The sequence below is a fragment of the Seriola dumerili genome, unplaced genomic scaffold, assembly GCF_002260705.1.
Source record: "Seriola dumerili isolate Sdu_G_001 unplaced genomic scaffold, Sdu_1.0 BDQW01000242.1, whole genome shotgun sequence".
Classification (NCBI taxonomy): domain Eukaryota; kingdom Metazoa; phylum Chordata; class Actinopteri; order Carangiformes; family Carangidae; genus Seriola; species Seriola dumerili.
This window is the reverse complement of record NW_019174497.1, coordinates 6875812-6884703: the sequence shown is the minus strand read 5'-3', so window position 1 is coordinate 6884703 and position 8892 is coordinate 6875812. Positions and strand designations below refer to the sequence as shown.

The 8892-nt window shown below is 37.8% G+C and overlaps 1 long non-coding RNA gene across 1 annotated transcript; it reads left to right on the top strand.

The window, feature by feature from the left end:
• On the top strand, positions 1–8691 carry LOC111229811. Its single transcript, XR_002665417.1, has 3 exons — positions 1–85; positions 2248–2317; positions 8067–8691. It is a non-coding gene; the product is annotated as an uncharacterized LOC111229811 (long non-coding RNA).
• The last annotated feature ends 201 nt before the right edge of the window (positions 8692–8892 follow it).

Here is an 8892-nt window from a genome sequence, read left to right as displayed (position 1 = left end):
CCTTCTTCTCTCCAGTCTGTTTTTCTCCTCCTCTTCCTCCTCCTCCTCCTCCTCATGCTCCCCCCTCTCGTGCTGTAGGATTAAGGTACATCCACACTTCCCCCGGCAGAAGCTCTCTCTCAGATGCATGCATGTGACATGGAGGACTAAATGTGACACAACCACACTCTTTAGCCTCCACTTTTTGTTAAATTAACATAATAAAACATCTGCTTTGACACTTCTATAATCACATTTATTGTCACCTGAAATGTGTCACAAAGATGTTAAAAGCATCAAAAGAGACATAAGAACAGGAGAAGAAATGTTTAAAAAGTGTAAAAATCTGTAGATTGGACTTCATTGTCAGAGAACTGGCTGCATAGCATGCGTTTCATCTAAAGACACGTTCCCAAAATTACATTTCTTTGTTCTTCGTACACGTGTACCTGAAGAAAAAGAATGATTCATCACAAATTAAATTTCAGAGTGTCACCAAATGTGGTCTTTTCAAATTTAACAAGAGTCAAATAGAAGTTTTCTGTTCATTCATAGGGCTGATGTGGCAGTTGAGTGTTAAACTTTGTTCATTTGAAGGAGAATGAAAAAATGATATCTGATAAACTTAACTGATGAAATTCAGAGTCCAGCAGCCACAGGTTTGAAAACGTGAGACCCACACTGCCCTTCACTGGGTCCATCTGCACTGTGTATTATAGTCCGATTCAACAGCTCTGCCAGAATGTCTGTCCTTACAAAGTTTATTGTGTTCAGCTCAAATACGTAATTATTGAGGTCATAGTTAGTCTTGTACCGGACTACATTAAGTGAGAAGTGTTTCTAATTCTTTGTCCTTTTGTGAATTTCCATACATGAGAGGAAAGTCCAGTACAACACCTGCACTAACTACAACCTCAGCAGTGTAAAGCATTTGATTTAATCAACACCGCTTTGACCGTGTCGAAAAAAAACGAACATTGTAGGCATTAAAAGAGTCAAGTGTTTATGGCAAAACAGTTGTACTGGAACTATGTGACTGGTTGTTGTGTTGTTAGTGGGTGTTTCCTGTCCGTTCCCTTCCAGCTGTGTTTTCAGAGGCATCTTTTAGATATTTAGATCTTAAATGGACAGGCAAATTCAGGGAAGAATGAAAAGTGAAGAGTCTTTGGCAGTTAGACCCCGTTGTGATGTCATCATAAGGAAAGAGGGAGAAGATGCTGTGCGTCGTGTAGGACCCCCCCCCCCGCCATGCAGGGTCTAGACACTGGTGTGGTCCTAGTGATGAGTGAGGATCTGGATGAAGAGGAATGGCTTCTGATGACCTCCAGTAAATTAAGAAATTATTACAAATAAATAGAAAATTGTATTTGTTAGGATAGTGAGTTGGTTCAGACACATTAATCACATATTTTACTGGTGCACATGTGATTTAGATTAGACAGTTAATCAATTAGATGAAAATTAATCAGCATCTATTCAAATAATTATTTAAGCATAAACAGGAAACATTTGTTGGTTCAAGCTTCTCACATGTGAGGATTTGATGCTTTTCTTGGCCATAGTAAACTGAAGGTTTTTGGGTTTGGGGCTGTTGGTTGGAGAAAACAAGACATTTGAAAATATTCACCTTGGAAATTACAATGAGCATTTTTCACTATTATGTCATAGACTGAATGATTAATTGAGGAAATAATTAGTTAAATTAATTGTTAGTTGCAGTCTCATTGTGATTTGAGCTTGGCTGAAAGAGCCAGTCTCAGCTCATGTTGGTTTGGCGACCAACACACAATTCACAAGATATTTAACCAGTCACAACACAGAGTTGAACCCACTTAGCTCAATGTAGTCTACATCCACACACTACAAGAACCTGGTGTTAAGACCACAGTGAGACAATGTCCTTCACACTCCTCTGTGTGTAAACAACCCAAAAAAAGTTTGTTCTAACCCAAAAAAACACATTTTGTTCCACCATGTTGTCAACAACTAAAATAAATAGAAATGTAAAATATTTCATCACCTCTAACTCCATGTTCAGTTCTTACTCTTTTGAGCTTTTTGTCTGGCTTTAGTGAGTATGGAGCAGTTTTGAAGTCAAAATGAAAAAAAAGAATTAAAGCATGAACTTAGAGAGTGGGATCATTCTATGCATTTTACTGTGGAGTTGATAAAAGTTGATGATATATTGAGATAAGTTAATATCTCAGTCTCACATAAATTACAAAATGATTTTTACATTTTGATTTTATTTTCTGTGCTCTTTCACAGAGGACCTGGTGAGTGCAATTCAATGGCCCTGAAGTGACAACAAGACTTGGTCTGTGGACCACAGCTGCAGGTACGACACTGGTGCTGCACGTATGACAGACAATCAAAGGTTTTTATTCTTGCTGATTGGACCTTCCCATTTTCATTCCAGAGCTGAATTAGTTGTTTTCATAATCTGTTAATTGTCATTTGTCAAATGAAAATGCCAAACATTCGCTGGTTCTAGCTTTGTGATATTTGATAGTAAAGTGGATATGTTTAGGTTTTGGTTGCCGGACAAGACCAGGTTTTTGAGGTTGACTGTGGGAAATTACAACAGCCTTTTCATTATTTTCTGAAATTTTATAGTCCAAATGAGGAAGATTAATTAAGAATGCAATCAGCAGATTTACTGATGATGAAAGTAATTGTTCCTTGCAGCCCTAATTGAATCATCTGTAAAGGAGCAAAGTGGGTGGAGACGCTGGTTGTGGAAAGTGTTCTCCACTGTAAAATTTTATTTTGAAAGTTTAGGATAACTTTAGTGTTACTCATCAGAATGAGACTCCCATACATCAGTTAGAACCATTTCTTCTCACACCAGCATGCTCAAAAGTAATACTACAGTACCCATGAGCCTCACTAGTAGTTGCTGTGGAGATAAAGCCAGAAGAAAGGCACCAAACTATATAACTATGGTCATACAGTATGAACTAGTTCTGTTCAAGCATAACCCGACCTGTAGAGGCTCATAGAGCGAGTAACAAATTATTGTATGTGCGCCAGTTTTACATTTTGAGTGAAATATGGCAGAGAGTAAGCTGAGAAGATTGATACCACTCTAAAACATAAGGCCACAGCCAGCAGCCAGTTAGCTTAGCTTAGCACAAAGGCTGGAAGTAGAGAGAAACAGTTAGCCTGAATCAGCCAAAAAGTGACAAAATCTTCCTACCGGTGTGTCTAAAGATCCCTAATGATGATGCTGTATCTCATTTCTTTAATCTTTACTAAAATTTAGTGTAAAAATGACAATTTGCTATTTTGTGTGGGGTATGTGCCAGAATATTTCCCTGCTTGCTATTTTTACACCTCAGTTTTTGTATGGATTAAACAAACAAGATATAATGTGTTAATTATTTAGCTTTAGAGGGGCTGGTAGGCTGACTTTGTTACCTTTAGATGAAGCCAGGCTACAGTTGCTGTTTCCCCCGGTTTTCAGTCTTTGTGCTAAGCTTGTATAACTGGCCGTTGGCTTCATATTCAGCAGACAGTTGACTGTTGAGAAAGCAAATTAGGAAATTAAGAAAACAATCAGATCCTCAGGCTTTGTTGAGATGATGACCTGATGACTCCTGACATGGCTGAAAACCCTGTATTGTTTGCCTACTTTGAGTTACAGAAGCTATTTGTAACTTTTGCTATTGCTACATAGCTAGCGTTAGCATTAACAACTGTTTACTTACCAGTCTAGAAGAAACATTGCGAGTTCAGCATCAAACTTCATTCCTTTACTCACCAACAGCTGTTTCCAGCGGTGGAAAGCAACGTCAATGTTAACTCTTGTCTCTATCACGTCTTTTCTTCTACTGAAGTTAGCATGTTAACTAGCTAGCCTTGTCACTTTCCGATAGCGACTCACTGTAGCCTCCAGTCTGCCCTGAAGAGGTAGCGCTGCTCAGAGGACGAATTATAACCTCTTGTCTTGTAAACGCAACGATGGCTGAAGCTTTTGTCAAGCAACAATCACCCCTACCCACTAACCTTGACTTGTGAACAGCCCCTTAAGTTAAATCTGTCAGTAGATAAACAACTACTGTAAGATGTTAAATATAATTTAGTGACCAGATATTCTGAGTACAGGAGACAGTGCCTGTCCCATCCAAAGCCTCCCAAGAAATGTATGAAACACATTAATATGTCCCAGGTTCAGCTGCCTGTCTCAAACTTGTTTTAAGAACCAGTGCTTTTCATTTTTCCACATGAGCTATCTCACTAAAACCACAAATGTTGAGTGTTTTAAATTTGTCAGTCTCACGCATTGTTTTAGTTACCATAACAACAAAGCAACCATTCACTTTTTACATGTTTTTTTTTTTTTTTAACTTTCTAACACTTTAGGTACTTTACTTTAGGAAAAGTTTGAATTTTTTGTCATAAATGCCACGTTTTCTTTTGCACACTTTTTGTTTTTACTGAGACTCCTCTTCCTGATATCATTTGATACCAATTAGTAGTTCTATTTATTTCAGTGGTTATGGTTTCATGTATGAGTTGAAAAGAACAAATGAAGTCTACAGTTACTGTCATTCATCTAAGTGAAAACAGAGCAGATTCATATTTTCCACTGTCTGGTTTAATTTTGTATGTTGTTTCATGACATCATGGAAGTTGTTTCTTACATGTTGTCAGTGCTCTATGGATAGTTCAGTGATCTTATGTAATGGTTTAGCTGCTGTCCTCTTGACTTGATGAGACTTGCCTTCTGGTTTTGTGATGCAGAATACGTGGCTTAAACCTTTGTTTTAATAATGAATACACACAAAGAGTTTCATTCAGTAAGCAAAGCCAACTCAGCCTAGTTTAAGTTTATAATAAGTTGATTATTTCATTATCTGTTGAGACCTGGGATTTGCAACCATATCTATCTGTTTACACACATCTCACATGTTCATTTAAATTTTTTGTATTTTAATGGTCTCTTATTTATTTTTATGAATTTATGAAATATTCTAAGTTACCTTAGGTGTGTTTGTGTGTGCACCATAAGTGAATAAGTTTACCAGAATATAAATTAAATGTTTTTTGTATGAAGAGAATGGAAGAGATATCATCATATACTCAATGTGGCAGAATGTCTTGGTGAGTGTTTGCTTCCCTGGATTTAAAGTTACCATCCACACCTTCAAAACCCACATCATTAGATTTGAACCTGCTATCACTCTGAAGTTGACTGAGAGTTAACAGCAGACAATAGGTAATGCTTTAGTTTACAGGTCTAATCTCCTCAGAAGTTTCCTGCAAAGAGCCATATAATTTGGTTCTAATCACAATTCTGTAATGAAATAAAACAGAAAGTGATCAGTTTGTACACTTCCAGATAAAATGCTAAGCTAAGCACAACCTTGATATTTTTATTCACTGGACAGTAGGTGAGCTGAACATGCAACATGTGAAATGGGTCTACAAACAAACAAGTTTCCAATATTAAGTGAATGACTGATATATATCCATTGAGGTTACTGGAAATTCATCTGGAAGTCAATAATGAACTCAATACAACTAACTATGCTAAAAGCGCTTTGTTTCTGTTTTTCATGTAATTAGCACCAAGTTATTAAGAAACCTTAAAAACCTTTAAAATAAAACATTACAGACAAATAAATCAGATTTGTCTGTTTTTTCTCTTCAAATTATTAGGGTCAAAATGTAATATTTGCTCCCTTGTTATTTTTTCAGACAAAACTCAGTGTTTTACAGCCGAGCATGAAAACCAATGTACCTGTTATTTTGCCGAGCTCTGCACCAAAGTATCAAGTGGTGTGGTGGGAGCACATTTTTGGATGGAAGTGTGGCACAGTGTGTGTGCGTGTGTGTGTGTGTGTGTGTGTGTGTGTGTGTGCTACCAGAGGGCAAAATGCCATCACTTTGGAGGTTCCTCTCCTCTGTCAGGATGTCCTGTAGCAGACTCCACCCTCCTGGTTATGGCAGCATCTCTCCACACTTTTACCCCGGACGTATATATGCTTTGAATCTGACCCTTGTACCTGTCACTTAACCTCCCCTAACCAACACACACATGCACACACACACACACACTCACGCATTTTTTTTTGCGTATGAGTCAAAAGAAAGCCGGCTCGTCCCATAGGTGGTGGTGGAAAATTATTCAGGAAAGTAGGAAGGAGGGAGGTGAAGGTTTGGTAAGGGGTAACTCTGTGGCCCTTGATGTGGGGAAAACATACACATACACACACGTACACATACAAGCGCAGATAAATAGACACACACTTGCTCAGAGAAAAACACACACAGCAGTCCATGTACACATGCACATCATCACTGCTGTGAGGTCTGCTTCTTTGGCTCCATAGACGTAGGTGAATGAAGCATCACAGCATACAGCACATTTAACACACACACACACACACACACACACACGCACACACACACACACACACACACACACGCGCGCACACACACACACACACACACACACACGCGCGCACACACACACACACACACACACACACGGGCGCACACACACACACACACACACACGCATACACAAATATAAAAAGACAATATTTCACATCCTGCTCTTTCTTCTTGTAACCCTGTGCGCACATACAAACGGTTAAGTGTATTTCCTGGGGTATTTCTTTGACGTCGTTGGCCAAAACATCAACAGACAGACTCACACGTGTACATGCATGCACATTAACACACACATGCACATTAACACACACAAGCACATTAACACACACAAGCACACACACACACACACAAGTGCAGTGCAGGACTAATAACTGTTTCTCCTGTTTTGTGGTTGTTGCTTTAAGTTCAACGACCTCAACCTGTCCATGAGACAAAACAACCTATTAACTTGCTTCACTTGACTTTTAATTCAGTTAATTCAAACTATAAAGTGAAACCATTTATGTGTTTTACCTTAAATGGTTTAAATTAAGGTGACTCTTCTATCTGTTTTCTCCTTTTTTTTTCTTTTAAATTTTCAAGAAGAAGAATTTTTCATGAACAAGTTGAAGTGACAGTGATTTCAAACTCTGCTCCTCACTTTACTTTTGTCTTTATACTTAATGGACTAACATACACACATATAGGAACATAATTCATGCAGAGAAAAACGCACCATCACACACACACACACACACACACACACTTGCATATGTCAGGATTACACAATTTCACAAGTAAGTTCTCACTCGTATGCTGACGCACTCATGCTGACACTTTCTGACTCACTCTCACACTTTCTCTTTTTCCTTGATCTCTCTTGAGTCTGTCTCACACACACACACGCATGCATGCGCGCGCGCACGCACGCACACATTGTTCTTACTAAAGTTGTAAGGACATTCATTGACATAATGCATTCCCTAGTCCCTTACCCGAAACCATAACCATCACCATCCGAACCCTACCCTAAACCTGGGTCTGATCTGAACCCTGCAACCTAAAGTCTCACCCCTCAAACAGCCAAAATGTCCTCACTGTGATGGTTTTGAAAAAAACAAACAAATCACAATCTTACACAATCCTGTTCAACTTTTTCCAAACACATTCTCACCGTTGATTTGTCTTTTTACACTCAACTTACAAATTTAAATGTAAATAATGTTTATATACTGTGCATGAACACACACACACACACACCACACACACACACACACACACACACACACACACACACACACACACACTCACACACGCAGTGTCTGAACATCAAAATTAGTCTGAACATCAAAATTAAACCTGTGAAATTTATAAACAACACAAAATGTCATCATTGCTCATTCGTCACATTTATTTGACTTGAATTTCCAAATAACAGAGACGAGAAGTTATCACCATGTTTCATTTATCATTATCTCAAATAAACAACATTTTCCTCACAATTTTTTTTCACTGGTTCTTTTTCTCTTTTTTCTAATTGTAAAAAAACCCTTCTGGATGTGAATAAGCTCTGCAGTTTTTTGGATGAGATTTGAATTTTCCTTAGTGCACCTTGATTCTTCTCTTTAATTTTTAAATGAATTAACATGGAGTTCTTCTAAAATGCAGCATTCTCTGCAACATAACATTATTTTTATGATCCACAGGGACGACTGATTCAGATGTGATGGACATTTCAGAAGCTGAATCACAGTGAAACATACACACACAGTACGACGCAGTGTACGCAGTGTACGCAGTGTAGATGAATCATCACACTGAAAAACCAGCGAAAAGCATCTGTACAACTTTCAGAAAACTTGTCCAGCTTTCTTTTTTACAAACTGTAAGAAAACATCTGGATCTGAATCCACAAGTTTTTGTTAATGAGATTTAAATTTTCCAAAGGCCACTTTCATTTTCATATTTAACTTTAAGTGTATTCATGTCAGACTCATTTGAATAGAATGCTGCATTTTAAAAAACATATTTTTACGATCCACAGGAAGAAGTAATTCAGATTTGGTGCAACATTTAGAAGCAGCATGACATGTGTTTTAAGTGAAACACACATAAAGACAATACATAAATGTGTAGATGGATAATTACACTGAAACACCAGTGAATAGCATCTGTGAGACTTTCAGAAGACTTTTTCAGATGTATGATTTTCCAATTTGGATAAAAGATGTTTTAGATCTGAATAAAGTCTGCAGTTTTTTGTTGATGAGATTTAAACTTCCCTCAGAGCACCCTGATTCTCTTCTTCAGCTGCACAACTTTCACAAACCATCAAAAACTGTCACTTCAGAATAAAATACAAAGATCTAACGTGTGATAAATCATTGCCATGTATGACTGTGTGTGTGTGTGTGTGTGTGTGTGTGTGTGTGTGTGTGTGCGTGTGTGTGTGTGTGTGTGTGTGTAATTTGATAGACACTGAAAAGCATGACATCTCTTTCCCTCTAAAATTTAAATGATCATTTAAAACCA